We start from the raw sequence: 19,625 nt of genomic DNA, 5'->3' as shown, positions 1-19,625 counted from the left end.
ACTGCAACATCGCGTATTCTGAGCCCAGGCTGCAATACACTATGCAGCCACTAATTCTGGTGGAAATTGTATTTTCTCCTCCCCACCCCTTCCCAGTATTCAGATACATTTGCCATTTACTGTACAGAGAAAATAGTGTTTAGAAGTGTACCGAAAAGTTCCCTTTGGACCAAACAGGAATATATTTCACAGCTCTACCATGGGAGAACATGTTGATTGTCTAAAATGCCTTTGCCAACTGCCCATTTTTTTAAAAGATAATTTGTCTTCTTTCCAAACTGCACATCCTTAAGTTGTACCATACACATGAACTTGCAGCCTGTAGTGATTAAAAATGATTAAAGGTCTAGAAAACATGACCTATGAGGGAAGATTGAAAAAATTGGGTTTGTTTAGTCTGGAGAAGAGAAGACTGAGACGGGACATGATAACAGTTTTCAAGTACATAAAAGGTTGTTACAAAGAGGAGGAGGGAGAAACATTGTTCTTCTTAACCTCTGAGGATAGGACAAGAAGCAATGGGCTTAAATTGCAGCAAGGGCGGTTTAGGTTGGACATTAGGAAAAACTTCCTAACTGTCAGAGTGGTTAAGCACTGGAATAAATTGCCTAGGGAGGTTGTAGAATCTCCATCATTGGGGATTTTTAAGAGCAGGTTGGACAAACACTGTCAGGGATGGTCTAGATATACTTAGTCCTGCCTTGAGTGCAGGGGGACTGGACTAGATGACCTCTTGAGGTCCCTTTCCAGTTCTATGATTCTATGTCCATCCATAGAGAGGTCATTGCAGGATCAGAGCCTCAATCATTATTAGATCCAGCTACGTCACTAGTTTAGCAGTCACTATTCCACTACCCCTAGGGGCCTCATCTTCTTTCAGATGAGTTATAAAAGTGAGATTTTTTTCTGCAAAGGTTGGGGAAAAGACCTTGGCATTCTGGACAAATTCCAGCTCAGATAATGAGCAAACTAGCTGGAATGAAATAAGAATCAACCCAACAGTCCAGCCAGCCCTTTTCTAAAACTCAGATTACTTTTTCCCCATTATTTTTTAATTTTGTATTTCTAAAATAGTATTTCCTGGCTCTTTCTGGCACCTAAGATGAAATGGCTGAGACACTGTGGAAAGGTATTATTGGCTTACCAGAAACAGGAAGTACTGGAATTCAAGAGCCTGCTTGTGTGATATTTAATTCCAGAACATTTAATAAATCCAATAGGGTCAGACAGTTCAGAGAAATATGGATAGTTTTTCAGTCTTATCTCATTCAGGTGCTTACCTCACCTCAGTCATGATGTAAAATACAGCATTTAGATTATGGATATCAGCGCTTTAGAAATGCTTATACCGTGACTTGTACCAAATCACATGAGACTCACCCATCATTATTATTACAATCTGGCAACCCAATAATTCCCTTTTTAACTTTAGTTAGATATATTGGGCCAAATACTGGCCCCCAGAATAGCCTTTATATGCTGCTCTGTCATCAAGGGGATCTATGCATGTGTTTAAAATGGTAGTGTGACGCATGGCTAGAAAGGGTTAAACATCCTGCCAAATAAATAACCCTCATAAAACATATGGGGAGATCATGTTTGTGGTGTTGTGCATTTACATATGTATGAGTCGGGTGGACAATGTTATCAACAGTCCCTGTCTATGCTGTATTCTGATAATTCAGATGTCAAAAGAACATCCTATCACTTAAATGAATTGTAAAAACGGGATATCATGGTATTCATCTCTCTTTGAAAAGTACTGTGAATGGTAGAGGAACAAGCAAATGGCATTATGTTAATTCGTATAGCTAAGTAACGGTGATGGACCTCCTTCAAAGTCATCCTAATTACCTTTTGTTCCCCGAGGAACTCCTAACTTGTTAACGAGGACATGAAATTGTATAAAAGATCCTTGGGTCCTCATTCTGTCATCTCAGATCTGTTTAGACTTCATCAGGGGAAGTTTGAGTTGCAAGACTGAGGTCCCAGTTATGCTGGTACACCCTGAATATGATATTTGGACATTGGACTATAACCTATGAATTATTTCTGAAAGAACTCCTTGCAACTACAAAGCTCACCATCTATGCTATGAATCTGAACCTCAATGAATTGAACTCGTCTGTATGTATACTGATCTTTTAACCATACTCTCTCTCACTTGTTTTTTAATACATTTTAGTTTAGTTAATAAGCATTGGCTGTAGAGTGTATTTGGGTAAGATCTGAAACATTCATTAACCTGGGAGGTAATTTATCTGAGCCTTTGGAAGTGGTAGAATCTTTTTCTTTTATATGATGAAACAAGATTTTCAGAAATCATCATATTTGACTTAGGAACCTGGATGGAGGCCGGAGGCTGGATCACTTTAAGGGAACTGTGTTGTTTGGACTTCTGAGTAATGAGTGAGGTAATAAAGAAGCCATTTTATGCTGGCTTGGTAAATCTAAGTATTGGAATATCCACCAGTTTTTTGGGGATTGTCTGCCACATTCTTTGCAGTTCACCCTAATTGAGTGATCATAGCTGGCCCCCATTGGGTCACAGGTAGACACATGCTTTGCTGAATAGGGATGGACTTAAGCATGTGCTTAAGTATTTTGCTGAATTGGGGTCATAGGGCCTTATCCTGCTCTCATTGAAATCAGTGAAAGATTTTCTACTGACTTTAGTGGGAGCAGACTAAGGTCCATACTCTGTAGATCAGATTCTGAGCTGTTATACTGGTGTAAACCCAGAGTGATTCCACTGAAGTCAATGGAATTACACCAGTGTAAATACATTTGGAATTAGGCCATGTATGTGTATGCCCCTCCTTTCTCCTGTCTCCCCTCAAAAAAAGTCATATTACATATATGTGTAGCCATATAGATAGATGCACATATCTAAATACCAAGAAAGAGTGTCTTTAAAACATTTAGGATACTTCAGATAAATGTTATGTAAATATAAATGTGTCTACATATAAATGTAACGTAAATATATTACAATAAATACACAATTATTATTAATATTTTAACTCTCAGCTCAGATGTGTACAAAATATTTCTGAAAATCTACCTTTTAGGGAGAATAAAGCTTTTGTATGTACAATCATCATATTCTTCCTGGTTTGATGTTGGCTGACAATACAAATAAATTTGAAAAGTAGAAAGAGAGGCCCAACATAGATTAGAAGTTTGACCCAAGACCTATATTGCCACCCACCCGCACTCCTTACCTTATCATCCAGTTACTAGGCCAACTGCACTGGCAAGTGGTTAGCTTCAAGCCTTCTTCCTCTACCTCTGTCTTTGATGTGACAGACATGGTACTGTGCTGAATGTTCTTCCTCTTGAATAGCTGACGTGGAGCCTGAGGAGAAGAAATTTTAAAGTTGTCATAAAAAAAGAGGCAAAAAGCAAGAGGAAAAGGAACACCTGTTGGATATAGTACAGTGACTTTCCCAGAAAATATTTTCTCAAACAGTTGCCTCAGTGTGCAGTGGGTTATTTAAATGATGGTTGTTCTTAACATTGTCAGTAACTGGTGAGGTTGGTGAGGGAAATAATTCTGATAATACAAGAAATCTGTTCTCTATTGTGAATCAATAGCTTTCTAACTGTCACTGCCCACAAGACTAGTCCAGTGATGAAATTCAAAATGGAGCCAAAGAAATGCCCCTTTCTGATTTACAGGTTAACAAACAATTCTGCTTTAAAATAGTCATTTTGCTCCCAACATGTGTGTGCACACATCATGATCATTAACCAAAGCCTCCAGCTTCCCTTCTATCTGCTCCCCACTAAACGGCAACACCAAAATTGTATTGATAATGCACTGTTATAATGAAGGGAGCTACATCCCAGTTCAATGTGCTGAAATCTAGAAAGCATCATAGCACAATGTTTTAATAATAAACATATCATACTTCAGATTTCCAGAGAACGCTTCCACTCTACAGTAGTTTTCAGCTAGACAGATCCCAGTCTGGATAAATGGATATCATTTATAAGAAGTGCAGCTACCTCTAGGGTATAGTTAGTGCTCAAACCAGAAAATGCAGTCAGGTCATGGTCCAACTTTTTCTTTCTTTTCTTTATTAACTGGCAACTATGAGAAGTGGGGTTATGGCATGACATGGGCTTTCAATATGCCATAGATTACTGTAGTGCTTCCCAATGGTCCACTAGGCACCAAAGAGGGTAGGGTGGAGGCAAGGGCACAATCCTATGTCCTCCTTCCACATAATTCAATGGAATAGTCCTAAATGATGGTGCCATCTGCACTGTCCTGCTGTGTTCAGGGACAGACTGTGCCTTCCTGGCACATGATCCATCTTTGAGGGCCTAAATGCCAGGCTAAATGTCTCACCTTGTTCTGGAATATTTATTAATAATAGTCCAATTTTCTAACTTGGTCATCCATATTTAGGCACCAAGAGTGAAATTCTGTCTTCATTGAATTAATGACAAAATTCCCAGTGACATCAATATGGCCAGGATTTTACCATTCATTCATTACATGGTGATGTAGGCACCTAACGCTCTTTATAAGAGCCTAAATCAGCACTTAGGGGTGAAATTTACCCCTGTGCAGGCAACCAGCCCAAGGCCTATAATGCCATGTGGATCCTCAATGTAGAAAGAGGGAGATGTCAGTGTGAGGTTGAAGTGGGACATAGGTTTCAGGCTAGCTTCCTGAACAGGGTTGACTTTCACCTTTAGATGCCTAAATACAGGGATTTAGGCATCTTAATATAGACACTCACATCTGAAAATTGGGCCAAGTAATAATAATAATAATGTAAGTGAAATCCAAGTAGCAATTTTTTCCAAAGGCTGTGATGTTTCACATAAGTAATGTTTACAGCACACAAAGATGAAAAATCTGTTTCCTTGATGGATCTGGAGAGCTTGCTACAACTTACATCTGTCTGCCAAAAAATTGTGACTGAGAGATTTACACATACGTTTCTGTCAACATGATCCTTGATTCCAACTGTGTCCTACAGAGAAATGCCTGGACACATGAGAGCTACAGCTGAGCCATACAGTGACAAAGGCAGAGCTGACACAGTGATCTGATTTTGGAAATGGATGCAATACCTAAATTCATCATTCATAAGCAGATCACTGTAAAATTTATTTTAAATTTGACAATTGAAAAGTTCCACTGCATGAGTCCACAAATATGAGAGCTGCAATTGCTTGCTTTCTTATCCTATTTTTTTAGATGACACTGACTGTGAGAAGAAAGTTCCTTTTATAACAAAAGACCTGTTATGTTTCTACTGCATTATATATATGCACACAGACATACGTATCACCAATGGTTAGAGTATACTATTCATAACGGGAGTTTTAACATCAAGATTGGAGGTCTTTCTAAAAGATGTTCTCCAATTCAACCCCAAGTTATGCTGAGTCACATACATGAGTCCTTATAGAGTACTATGATCCTTACATGGCAGTGCATTCCACTACCAATAGGCAGCCAGAGCATCCCCTTTAAAATTTATATTTCCATTTTAAATAAGATTTATATGACAGTTGCTAGATTTTTTGTAATTTACAGCTACAAATGGTTAGGCAACTGTTACTTTTATGAATAACTGAGGCTCATTAATTCCCCCCTTCCCCAATGTAGTCCTGAATTTAGCATGTGCTTAAAAATTACATATATGAGTAATTCTATTGCCGTCACTGGGTGTTAAGTCACTTATGCATTCACTTAAGTGCTTTGCTGAATCAAATCCTTAATTTAGATACTATGAAACTGTGAATGTGCATTTTTGAGAAGGAGAAAGATTGTAGTTCTGGTGTTATCAGTCGTTGTATCTTTACATCATTTACACTATATTCCTTTTAATCATAAACTTTAGAACTCACCTAAATCACAAAAAGTGTCAAATTAAGGCCTATTTTTGCAACTCAGCACAGACATGCAATGTTTGATCCAAAATACAAATTTGTCATCTCCTCAGGGCTGCAGAACGGTTCACTTTTAGTACCCTTTGCTTCCTCCCCAGTCTCACCAATCTCTTTACTAATTAGTCGTGTTATATCACAGCTACAGATAAGAATACCTTAAGGCTTAGGGGGAAGAGTTGAGTGAAATATTCATGATGAAACTCTAATTTTTCCTCACAAATGTGCAGAATGAATTTTGCTACGTGCACCAATATGGAGGTGATGTGTGATGTCCGCAGCAGATCTGGCCTGGGGCTGGGTTGGGGCACTTCTTCTCCGTCCACGGCAGGTCCATCTGTGGATGATGGTCCGCCACTTCAGGCTCCTGAAGTAGTGGAGGGGGATGGGGAGAAGCCCTGGTCCAGTGGGCCTAGAGGAGCACAGGGGAGGGGCCAGAGAGGAGAAGAGCCACTGGGCCGCAGCGCAAGTAAAGAGAAGTGCCGGCTGGGCTGGCGGGGCCCCTGCTGAGCATGGGCCCAGTGCAATGGCACCATTATAAACCCAGTACTGTTCTGTCCAGGCTGGGTTGGGGCTGGGAGAGGGGCGCCTCTCCCCGCCGCGGGAGGTCCAGGGCTGGGGGAGAAGCATGTGTCCCCGCCACAGCCTGAGCGCCTGCGCAGCACTTAATAGTCTGCTCTGCGGCTGCGAAGCTTAGAGGGAACTTAGGATGAAACCCATAAGCACACAAACCTTTCTGGGATGTGAGTTTCATTACAAACTCAAACCTCATCTGAAAGGCTCAATAAGATTTGTAAGCCACTCAGACAAAGCTGGGATAAAGTATTATTACGCCTTTTGAGCTGAACAACTACCCAAAAATTCAGGATCTGGTAGGGTGTTCTAGTTCGGAGACAAAATTGATCATAGTCAGGTATTTCGTTGATGCAAGCTCGTTTATTTACAAGTAATGTACAAAGTCCTGTTTCTCTGAACACAGGAGGAACCGAGAACAAAAGGAGCAGTTTCTTAGTTTGCATCCCCAAATCTCTGTAACCAAGAGACCCTAAAGCTCTCTTTTCTCAGGGTCACACTGTACTTACAGTGGCAGTGCACACACACACACATGGATTCTAGAAGGCCTTGTTTTAGGTGTAACCTCTTAAATGTGTTCTGCAACTTAAGTGCAGTGTGTGTTCACACAGCTGTGTTAAGAGGTTTGCATTCATCCCATAACAAGGTTTCATATGGCTCATAACAGTATTGATTTATTTTAAAATCCCAGATGTGAGACAGCAATTTGGGCTGAGCTTTGATTCGAGTTTGGGATTTGTTCGAACTCCGAATTGGGTTGCAAATCCATGTGAAACAAAACCAGCAAGCTTTGCACAGCTCCGATAAGAATCTTCCATCTCATTTTAGGTGCAGGTGGTGGTGTGGGGGAAGGTTTCAGTTAACCTGACTCTGAAGAGCTACCAAGAGCTATTCATGACAATAGAAGCTTCAGAGTTGTTAAAAATAAACAAAATGTGATTGGAGAGAGAGGTACTGTCTTTGCTAAAACAGAGAGAGAAATCTTAGCTGCCCAATATTTTTGGCAGTAGCCTGCAATGTTTTGACAGATAGGCCAGGAACCTCACCCAGCTGGCGATCTGCAGTGAGCAGCTAATCCTTTAATATAAAGGAGTTGAGAGGCCAGATTTTTTTGTCCCTTATGAATAAGACTCAAGATTCAGAGATGGGAAAGGGGAATGAGCTCTCCATCTGCTATTGATATACTGGGTCAGCAGCTAGGGGGCTCTAAAAAAATAGTCGTTCCACAGATGGGCTTAGCTTCCAGTGGGTCATTTAGCCAGATACAGAGCCAAGATTTGCAGCTTTCAGCTGCCACTGTGGGTTTCTGTGTGTTGAAATGTCCTGTGACTACAACACAGAAAATGCCATGGCAGCAGGTTCTTCAGAGCAGATGGGTACAGACACATTTACAAACCACTGTAAAAATTGTTGTGTCTAGAGTCCTCTTCTTCAAAACAATTTACTTCCTAATAACCTATTTAGCATCTACTAAACTGAATCTCTGTTTCACAGAACACCACTTCAGCTTCCAGCCTTTGCTTTTCTTATAATGCTCAAGTCAACCTTTGACTCATAATGGCCACAAACATGCTACCTCACTAGCACAGAGATTAACAGCCCTATTCTTACAACAGAAATTACATCGGATCTTAGGCTTCTGAACCTCTAAAAAATGAGGCCTTCAATTACCAGAGGTTTTTGGTACTAGCAACTCCAGTGGTACCCTGCACTAGTAATGGCTCCATACTGCTTCAGAAAGGATAGCACCACCTACTGACTTACCGAAACCACTTCCTGCAGCAGCATGGGCTTCCTTAGTGGTTCCCAGCTAATATTGCCCAATCTTCTTTAGCTTGTGATGCCTGACAGGAAAACAGCACAAAGTGATACAGAGAATTACAAAGCCTGGGTTCATAGATCCTACCCTTAGGACAGACTGAAGACAGCAATTGTATTTGCTGGTGTTTTAGCCACTGCATATTCATGTTCTGTGCTCCAATCACTGTCCTCATGTCTTCTTTATGCACCTTTATCTCAGAATCCATTCTTCACCTTTAGGTGCTGGTATGTCTACTGTCTTATACAGGTAAGTACTAAAGAGATTAAGGGAACATTTTCAAAAGCAGCTAAGTGACTTTGGGGCCTAAGGGCATGCCTACATGGGAAAGTTTCACTAGTTATACCAGTATAATTATCGCAGTAAAGTTAAACCAATATAGTTATACTGGGCTAACGCCCCAGGTGGGCACATTTATTCTTGAATAAGAGTGGCTTTTTTGTTTGTTTGTTTTAGCTTAAACTGCTTCTAAAGCAACATAAATTAAAGCAGAAAAAGCTAACTCTCCCCTCACCCAGTGATATCTGTGGCAGCTTCCCACAGCCCAGGAGGGTGGGCTCCTCTCCACAGCACTGGTCACACCTCCCACCCCACCCCTCACCACCAGGGCTGTAGCAAGCTAAAGAGTAGTGGAGAGTCTCTGGGGAACTGTGGGGAAAGAACATGACATTTAAACTGGGAGAGAGTGGCCAACAGTGTTCCTGCTAATTTTTCCCACTCGTGCAGAATGAATTTAGTTATGTGCACCAATATAGATATTGCAATATTGGTGCACATGACAAAATTCATGTCGCAGGGGTGGGGCTGAAGGGTTCAGAGAGTGGGAGGGAGTTCAGGGCTGGGGCAGAGGGCTGGCATGCAGGGGGTGAGGGCTGTGGGGGGGGAGCCAAGAATGAAGGGTTTGGGGTGCAGGGTGCCCGGGGGCTACAGCGGGGAGAGAGGACTCCCCTCAATGCTCTCTCCCCACAGCAGCATCTGGGCTGGGGAGGAGACCCGCCTCTCCCCACCGCAACAGGTTCGGTCCAGGGCTGGGTTGGGGCACCTCTCCCCCGGCTGCGGCAGGTCCGGGGCTGGGCTGCGTTGGGGCTGGGGGCTGAGCTGGGTTGGGGCTGGGGAGGGGCACCTCTCCACCTGCTGCTTCAGAGCTAGGCTGGGTTGGGGCCAAGGGAGGGTTGCTTGCCCCCAGCCACATCAGGTCTGGGCCTGGGCTGGGGCAGGGGCAGGGGCAGAGGGAGGGGGAGGGGCACCTCGCTCCTGGCTGCAGAAGGTCCAGGGCTGGACTGGCTTGGGGCCGGGGGAGGGGCGCCTCTCCACCTGCTGTGGCAGGTCTGGAGCTGGGGGAGAGGCATCTCCACCTGGGGAGCGAGGCACACAGCTTAGGGGGAAATTAGGTGGCCAGGGATGGTCCCTCTGAAAAATGTGAATTGCCACGTGCAAGTTCCTATTTTGTGGCTTTTAGTGGCTTCTCTCTCTCCATTTATATTTCACATACACTCCCTCCCTCTCTTTCTCCCTCTCTCTCTCGCTCTCTCAATTTATTTTGGGTCCAGTTCCAACTGGCTATGCCTAACAAGAGCTTCGCAGCACCTGCACGCAGGGTATGAATACACTGCAATTAGGCTCAGGCTAAGGGGCTGCTTCATTTCTGGTTTAAACGTTCTGGCTTGGGCTGCAGCCCAAGCTCGGGACCCTTCCACCTTGCAGGGGTTCTAGGGCCCAGGCTTCAGTCCAAGCCCAAATGTCTACCCCCACAATTAAACAGCCAGTAAGCCCGAATCCCATGAGCCCAAGTCACTTAGCATTGGCCAGCCATGGGTGTCTAATTGCAGTGTAGACACTCCCCCACGCCACATGCTGTCAGGAAAGCTCAGGCCTCTTGGCTGAGTCCCCAATACCACATACCCAACCCACATGTTCTCAGTGTCGCTCTTATACTTACAGTCCTTCTCCTTGCTCTCTGCCCATCTCACGCACAGTCCCACCTCAAAAATAATTTACTGCAGCAGTCACTCCCTGCCAACACCAATGCCATCATTCTGTCTAGCTAGCTCGGGACTTATGACGTTGTTGAGCTTAAAGTTATTGATGGGTTTTTAAAAAAATAAATGTATTAAGTGCAAAGATCCTGACATGTTTGAGAGGCATATTGTAGAAAAGCTAACTCAAAGACATGCCTTTTATATTTAGTGCTAGATGGTGGGTGTTGGGTCAATTACTGTCCAGAATCACCCAAAATCAATTATTGCTGATGCTGCCCTCTCCCCAAAGTTACCAGCACCCCACCAAAAAATCAGTTATCTTCACCCTACATCCCAAAATTAGTTCCCACTGTCACCAGATGTTCGGCTGCATGTGTGTGTTCTCTCTGTGTGCCATCCCAACGCTGCGCAGACATCTGGCACAGCAGACCTCAAATGAACCGCTCAATGACCACAAGAGCCATTTAGGTATGAAAGCACCCAGCCAGGTTTATTGTCGGCAAAGTGCGGTATTGGTGCCCTATACAAGTATATTCAGTGCATGTATGCCTGGACAATGGACACAGCTCAGTAAATGGTGGGACTTTCCATTCTCCCCTTGGCTGGCCGAAGACACTCCTTCTGAGACCATTTTATACAGCAATACAAACAAGTTACGTATTGCCCCTCTGACGTTGTTAGTTACTGCTCCCTGACGTGGCTAGCGATCACCCATTACTTTGTACATGTTGGTTCGATCAAAACATCTCTATTCATCACACTGTCTTCTTGACCTTATCTATAAGAGAGGTCAGCGGGTGCCTGTTATATTTGGGGTGGGGGGTTGTGCCATAGTTGGTATCGGAGTGCTCTGGCTCTCTTCTGGAATGTGTTTACGTGAGTGTCCTGTGCCTAGCACTTCTTAGGAATGTGTGTATTTTTCCAATACCAGCCCTGTTCTTGCCAGGTTCTGGGAGCATGTACGCAGGCAGACCCTAACTCCTGCTTACAGCCTGTCTCTTGCTGACTTTGCCTTATATTAGCAAAGCTTTGACCACTACTTCAGCCCAAGCCTCAGGCTTCATACCAGGCCTCTGAATCAAAGGCTTATGGCTCAGGCTTTCTTCCACCACCCAGGAGTTAAAGTAGGTCAAATCAGGAGAGGGGGCACACCAGTTCTTGTGGCTTTATGGTGGCACAGGTGTTGCCATCAGGAGATGGACAATTCTTCTCCCATCAAGTGCTGGTACTGCCCTTTCTATTGGCAGGAAGCCACAGAAACTCCCCAGCCAGGAACCAGCACCTCCTGCTGCGCCCACTTTAGATTCTCCTCCCTGACCAGCCCTCATTTCATTAGCCAGTGAAAATCCCAGAGGAGGGGAGCTACGCAGGAACTGTGCTTCCCAAAGGCCCGGAGAGGGCATGCTCCCTTTGCTTTTAGCAAAGGGGGAAGAGGATTGTGTTCTCTCTTACTTTAACTCTTGCATCTGTCCTCCCTCCCACAATCTATTACTGCCTTGTCCTCCCAAACGTCCCACTCTCCAATTCAATCACTGCTGCCACTGGCCTCCCCTAAAACCCAGTTACAGCTGCACCACTGCCAAAGGAGGAGAGCTGAGAGATTCTGGCACAGGCAGGCACATTTCTACAATGCTGCTTCATAGCTACCCAAAGGTCGCTCACAATCTTGCCATCCAAACTCAGCTTCTGAATTGACCCTTAGCTCAATTCTGCTTTCCTTGATCAGCCAGAAGTCCCATTAAAGAGAAGACACTCAGATGCACAAAGTAGAGCCAGATTAAGATTTACTGGGGCCATGGGCACAAAGAAAATCCCCCCCCCATCAACCCCTACCAGAAGGCCCCACCCCCTGCTCCCCCCTTACCCCCAAGGCCCTGCCCCCTGGTTTGGCCATAAGCTGGGCCATGGTAAGTGCGGCAAAGGGAGCCCGGGCTGCTGTGGGGAGCCCTAGACTAGGATTGTCAGGTGTTCCGGTTGAAAAGGGACCCTGGTGGCAGACCGAGCCACTAAAAGTCCGGTCAGCTGCGCAGCAGGGGCCTGAGGCTATGGGAGGCTCCCTGCCTGCCCTAGCTCTGCGCAGTTCCTGGAAGTGGCCACAAGGTCCTTGCGGCCCCTAGGCAGCTGGGGAGTTTCCATGCACTGCGCCCATCCCTAGTGCCGGCTCCGCAGCTCCTATTGCCTGGGAACTGCAACCAATGGGAGCAGCAGGGGCGGTGCCTGCGGGTGCAAGGGCAGTGCAACCCCCCCAACACGTGCCCCTACTCTGAGCCCTCTCTTGCACCCCAAACCCCTCATCCTTAGCCCCACCCCAGAACCCACACCCCCAGCTGGAGTCCTCACCCCCCCCACACACACACCAACCCCCAGCTCAGAGCCCTCTCTCACACCCTGAACCCCTCATTTCTGGCCCCACCAGAGCCCACACACCCTCAGCCCAGAGCTCATACCCACCCCACTGCACCCCAACCCCTCCCCAGAGCCCTCTCCTGCACCCCAAACCCCTCATCCCCATCCCAGAGCCTGCACCCCCAGCTGGAGCCCTCACACCCCCCCCATACACACACACACAAACACCAACCCCCGGCACAGCCTGGTGAGGGTGGGGCAGAGCAAGTTACGGGGGCGGGGAAATGGAGCAAGTGGGAGTGGGACCTTGGAGAAGGGGTTGGGAAGAGGCGGGGCCTCAGGGCAGGGTGGGACAGGGGAGTTTAGTTTTGTGCAATTAGAAAGTTGGCAACCCTGCCCTGCACCCTCCACCTGCCCTGGGTGGCACACCCTGGAAGGTAGGGACACATGCCGGGGCTGCTCTCAGGAACCTCAGCCCCCTGACAAGTGGAGGGCATGGGGCTCCCTACAGCTGCCTGGGCTCCCTGGGTGGCTCTTACCACAGCCTAGGGAAGTGGTCCCCAAACTGTGGCACAGAGGAATGCTCGGGGTGGGGGTGGGCTGCAGCAGGGCCCAAGTCAGCCCCACCAGGGGGGTGGGCAGACAGCCACACCCAGCCCAGCTATGCCCCCAGCTCCGCTCTGACCGTGCCACAGCCCTGCTCCTGGCCACCGCTGTGGCTCTGTTCCTGGCCACAGCTTCACTCCTGGCAGCAGCTCCACCTGTACTTCTGGCCTCACTCCCGACCGTGGCCCCTCCAAGTCCCACCATAGGCTCCGGCTTGGCTCCTGCTCCCTTCTCTGGCCCCACTGCTGGCCCTGGCTCCCAGGGGTGGAGAGCGGACTGGGGATTTGGCATGATTGAAAAAGTTTGGGGCCCCCCCTAGCCTAGGGTGATTATACATCCTGTTTTTGGCCCCCGTACACCCCGACTCTTTGGCACAACTTGGCATTTGTCTTGTTTGCTCTTGCCAACTGATCCCCAATTGGGAGAAACAAATGGGACACATGCCCAACTGTACCAAAAAGTGGTCTGAGGAGGTGAGCGGTGAGGCTTGGGCTGGGCCAGCCCTGCATGGGGGAGGAGGGAGACTTGGGGAAGTGGCTTGGGCCAGCTCCGCAGGGCAAGGGAGAAGCTTGGGCCAACACGGCACAGTGGGAGGGCAGAAGGGCTTGGGCCAGCTCCGCATGGTGGGGGTGGAAAGAAAGGCAGAGGGGGCTCGGGCTAGCTCTGCATGGGGCTCAGGCACCTCTGCACAGGGGACGGTGGGGGCAATACACTCTCCCAACCACAGGCTCCGTCTTCCAGCCTGGCCGGGGGTGGGGCATCAGGGAGATGAGGTGGAGCAGGGCAGATGAGCAGAGCCCCAGGAACGGGGAAGAGGAAGAGCTGGGGGCAGGGCCAGCGCTGGGGGGGGCCCAAATTGGCCAGGGCCCCTAGGCGCAAGCCCCATTGACATGTGCACAAGCATTGCATTCACATCACTAATCTTTTGTATGTTTTGAGCCAAACCATGAAGGAGCAAGAGCAATATTAAACACAGAGTAGAGAAGGCCACCAAAGTGGAGCCAAATGAATCGGTATTCCAAATATTATTTCCATGCACTGATTGTATCATGTAGGCACTTGTTCATTTTTATGTTGCAAAGCCCCTTGATATATGTAAACGCTACCTCATAAAGTAATAAATAAAAACAGCTTGAGGAAACCATCTTGTGCCCCCAGTGAATTTACAGAATCATTTGTTTCCAGCTAGAGTATGTATCATGACAGCAACTGTATATATTTTGTGACCACACTGCTTACTGGGTTGTGGGAGCCTGGTACGTTACAGTAAGGTTTGATGCAATCTATAGCTTCATGCACGTTAGAACAATCCATCGGGGGGGGGGGCGGGGTTAAAACCTCTGCCTTCTCGTTGCGATGATGGAGACAGATACTGATATGCTGCTTTTTGGCACCTAGAAATTGTGTGAGAAATGGCTGTCAGAGCAAAGCAAGTCATATCAGAAGTTACTTTTCTAAAAGAACACATTGCCTAAAAAGCAGGAAAAAATACAGCAATTCCTCTTGGTTTGTTTGTCTGGTGCTATTTTTTTCACATTTGAGTGGTAGATTATAAGGCCTTCTGTCTGCCTGCCTCTTGGACCAAAGAGGTTTGACCTAGATTCAAATATACTGACGCCGTGCTCTCGCTACTTCATTTTAACCTGCTAATACTATAGTTTCAAAGGTCTAATGCAGTGTTTCCCAAACTTGGGACGTCGCTTGTTCAGGGAAAGCCCCTGGCGGGCCGGGCCTGTTTGTTTACCTGCCGCGTCCGAAGGTTTGACTGATCATGGCTCCCATTGGCTGCAGTTCACTGTCGCAGGCCAACGGGGCCTGCGGGACGCAGCAGCCAGTATGTCCCTCGGCCCGTGTCGCTTCCCGCAGCCCCCATTGGCCTGCAGCAGCAGCAAACCACGGCCAGTGGGAGCCACAAACGGCCGAACCTGCGGACGCGGCACGTAAACAAACTGGCCCGGCCCGCCAGGGGCTTTCCCTGAACAAGCAGCGTCTCAAGTATGGGAAACAGTGGTCTAGTGTATCTCACACACAGGAGTTCCTGTCTATCACTTTGACTGACTGCCTCTCTTTCTGGCTTTTTCATGCTTTCTAAATTCCTTACTGTATATAAAGCTGCCGTCCTGATAGTAGGAATCAACAGCATAAAGTGTGTATGTGTGAGAGAGGGAGACATGCATAAAGCTACATACATACTATTTTTTCCACAGCACCCTGCCTCATTCAGTGCACAAGGTAGATGGTGCAAATGTACGACCAGCTAGTCAATATTTTGTTTTAGCTTTAGTATTCAATGTATGGCTTTAGGCCTTATTTACTACACACTATTCAAATCCTGATCTGAAGAAAGTATTAATAATTTCCTCTTGGGTTTGTCTCTGGTCTCTCACGTTTGTATCTGAATGCTTCACAAACGTTAACAAACTTATCTTTAGACCATCCCTGTGAAGTGAGGAGCTATTATTATGCCCATTTTACAGATGGGGAATTGAGGCCCAGATTCTTAAATGTACTTAGGTATTGCTCAGCTCAGCATTGCAACACCCAACCTCTTGGTGGCCTGCCATCGAGTGACATTCTGAGCTAGGCACCGAGGGTCCCCATATCATGCATGAGGAGAATTAGGTGCCTAAGAAAGGGATTCTTAGAAGCCAGCTAGCTAAGCTAGTCTATAATGAAATGCTGAGGAGAGATGCTTAGGCCCCCTAATCAGCTGACCTATGTACCTGGCTAACAGGCAAGAGATAGGAGCCTGGCTCTACTCAAAATCCTCAGCTGTGAGCCCTCTCCTGGGATTAGACACCTAAACCAGGTCAGCTGCTCAGTTACTCCATGCCCTAGCTGCCAAAACTGCCCCCTACCCATTCACTCCCAATCGATAGTTCTGTCTCATGCTCACACTATGTTTCTCTGTGCCTCCAGTTGTCTTTTCTGTGGGAGCTAAGCTGCATCCACCACCTATCAGTGGCCTGCATCTGGCCAACCTGCTCCTGGGTCTGACAGGTCTCAGGGTGTGTCCACAGGATTGGGCTCTCCTGGAAAGACAGGCATTCCCTGCCTAGTTTAAGAATCTCACTTTGGGGCCTCTGGGGCTTTGGCTTGAGCTAGGTCTCTGAGCAGCTTGTTAGCTGTCAGGTAGTGTCAAGACTTTTACAACTGCTGATCTGCAGAAACTTATGGGCCTACATGGCCAGGCAGCAGTTTTGAAAATGTCAGTGGTGCCTCAGTAGTGGACAAACAATATGTCTACATTGCAGTTAAAAACCTATGGCTGGCCCGTGCCAACTGACTTGGGCTGGCAGGGCTCAGGCTAAGGGGTTGTTTAATTGCAGTGTAGACATTCGAGCCCAGGCTGCAGTGCAAGGTAACTGTGGAAGGGTCCCAGAGCTCAGGCTGCAGTGCAAGCCCAAACTGCAATTAAACAGCCCCTCAGCCCAAGCCTTGCGAGCCCGAGTCAGCTGGCATGGACCAGCCGTGGGTGCCTAACTGCTGTGTAAACATAACCTCAGGCAAATAGGCATCTAAATATCTTTGAAGATCTGGGTCAGAGAAATTGAGATCAGGAGTGTCCATTAATTTTGGGTGCCCAGTTTCAGACATGACTTTATGAGACCTTGGCATTTTATAGCACTTAAGTTGATCACAGCACAGGTCCCATTGACTTCATTTGCAGCTGTGAGTGCTCACCGTTTCTGAAAATCAGGCCCCAGGCTCTCAAGTTGGCCATCCAGAAAATGAAAATCCCACAGTTTGTGAAAAATCTGGTTTAACTGACTTGTCCAGCATCACATAAGAACTTCGTGGCAGAAACAGGTATAGAATCCAGTTTGCCATGGCAGCATTGAACTGTCTTAACCATTAAACCATCCATTCTCTTCCTGTAATCACCTGCCCCTAGGATGACCAGGTGTCTGGTTTTCGATCTGAACACCTGGTCAAAAAGGGATCCTGGCAGTTCCAGTCAGCACCGTTGACTGGGCTGTTGATTCTTCAGTTGGCAGTGCCATGCAATGGGGCTGGCAGGTACCTTGCTAGCCTCCGTGTGGCTCCCAAGAAGCAGCCAGCATGTTCCCGCTCCGGCTCCTGTGCGTATGGACAGCCAGGGGGCTCCACACTCTGTCCCCACCCCAAGCACCACCCCGCAGCTCCCATTGGCTGGGAACCACAGCCAATGGGAGCTCCAGGGGTGGCACCTGCGGATGGGGCAGCACACAGAGCCGCCTGGCTGCACCTCCACATAGAAGACGGAGCGAGGACATGCCACTGCTTTCAGGAGCTGCTTGAGATAAGTGTTGCCCGAAGCCTGCACCCCTGAACCCCCCGTGCCCCAACCCCCTGCACAGCCCCGATCCCCCTCCTGCACTGCAAACCCCCCATCCCAGAGACTGAACCCCCAGCCGGAGCCCTCACCCCTTCTTGCATCCCAACCCACTGCCTCAGCCTGGAGCCCCCTCCCACACTCTGAACTCCTCATTTCTGGCTCCACCCTGGAGCCCTCACATGCACCCCAGCCTCCTGAGCCAGCCTGGTGAAAATGAGCGAGTGAATGAGGGTGGGGAGAGCAAGCGAGGAACAGGGCCTCAGAGAAGGAACGGAGCACGGGCAGGGCCTTGCAGGAGGGGGTGGGGCAAGAGGCAGAGCAAGGGTGTTCGGTTTTGTGAGAGTAGAAAGTTGGCAACCCTACCTGCCCCATTTGCTGTACATGTTCTAACTTCTCCAGCAGGGATCTTACAGACAACAGTCTCCTCTACTGCACGCTCCCGCTTCATCCCTAGAGTGCAGTCCACACTGTGTACTAACTGAGGCAGGGGTCCCATGGAAAAAACAGTACGTGATCTTGTAATTAAAGAGTGTATCATAATGTATATGCACAAGGGGGCTGAATTAAGGTTTCACAGGCAAGCTTAATTCTGACATTTCCTAACTTTTGCATGTTTGCTTTTGCAACCTTCATGATTTTTAGCTTGTTTTCTGTGTGTGTGTTTGGAATTTCCTACTTTAAAAAAAAATCAAACCGAAAATCCATCAAGTGGCAGCATAGTAACAACCACATGGGCATCAGCAGGGCTAGAACCTTTTGGTCAGCAGAGCACTGCCACGGGAGATGGTGGATAGACAATACAGTAGTAGAGTGTCATCCTTTATGTGAACCAGCCACTAGAGGGAGATGAACTATTCTTTGTCAGTCGGCATCACAGCTATTTGCTGACAGAATGCTGAGACTCAGAAATCTTGGGTTCCATTCCAGGTTCTAGAGTACAGTGTGCTTGAGTGATCACAGTCTTTTCTGCCCATTCATCCCAAACCTAATGCCTTCTGCCCCGTCCCTTCCAGCCAATGTATGTCATAATCCTGTCTCTTCCCCCATCCCACTCCAGTTCCTCAGCCCTGCCTCCTGGCTCACCAAACTTTAAAAAGTCTCTACTGAACATGTGTAACATGAGATTTTTTCAAGATCTTATACACTGGCCAAATGTTGGTGTTTTTTTCACGGAAACTGTAAAAGATTAATCCCTGACTCCACAGCAAACCACCTGCTAAATATCAAGACCCTGCTCCAAAGCATGGGGGTGTAGGTGCTTCTCAGCAAAATGGTTGTAACACAACCTGCTATTCCTTAATCTTGTTCTTGGAAACAGCGGAGCATTTTTGCTGAAACTTTCCAAAAACAATCAGCCTTAGGCAGACACCCACACAGGAAAGTTCAGGAAGAATGGTTAAAGTTTGGCAAAGGTATAAGCAACTCAATGGGGTACAATCCCTCCCTGAGCAGCCTGGTGCACATGGAGACTGAGCAGGCAAAACACCCTGCTAGTTGAAGTCTGACTAATCTGCTCCTCAGGTTGATGGGGAACAGCCCTGCTCATTTTAGGCCACTCTGCATCCCTGGAAGTGCACCACAGGAGCTGTCCATGTGGCTCGCCCAAGAAGAGGGACTGCAACTGTGCCAGACCCTTGCAACTATTCCATAAGGCTCCTTGCTTGCTCTTCATTCTTCTCCAAGCACCAGTGCAAGAGTTATGATAATCTGATTGTCAGCAAATTAGGACTAGAACCATTCAAAATCAGTTTTCCTCATTTCCAATAAAGTTCCATCATTAATACATTGAGCACAATGGAATCTATGAATCTTGTATGCCTGGAGTGATTTTCTTTTTTTTTTGCCACAGCATAAATAGTGGAATTAATATGTACTTCAAGGAACTGCCAATTTGCTAGTATTTTGTATTGTATTAGCATCTCCGTCCACTACAAATAATTGTTGTCTATGCAATTCTAACAGCTGTTCATGTGGAAGCTAAGTTTTGGTACATTATGAAAAACAAGTAAATAATCATTAGGGCCAGTGAAACATTTAGTTGCCTCAACATACTGGTGAAGCTATCAGCCCT

Source organism: Lepidochelys olivacea (genome assembly GCF_965140295.1).
Source record: "Lepidochelys olivacea isolate rLepOli2 genome assembly, chromosome: 6".
Lineage (NCBI taxonomy): Eukaryota > Metazoa > Chordata > Testudines > Cheloniidae > Lepidochelys > Lepidochelys olivacea.
This window is presented reverse-complemented; position numbering follows the sequence as displayed.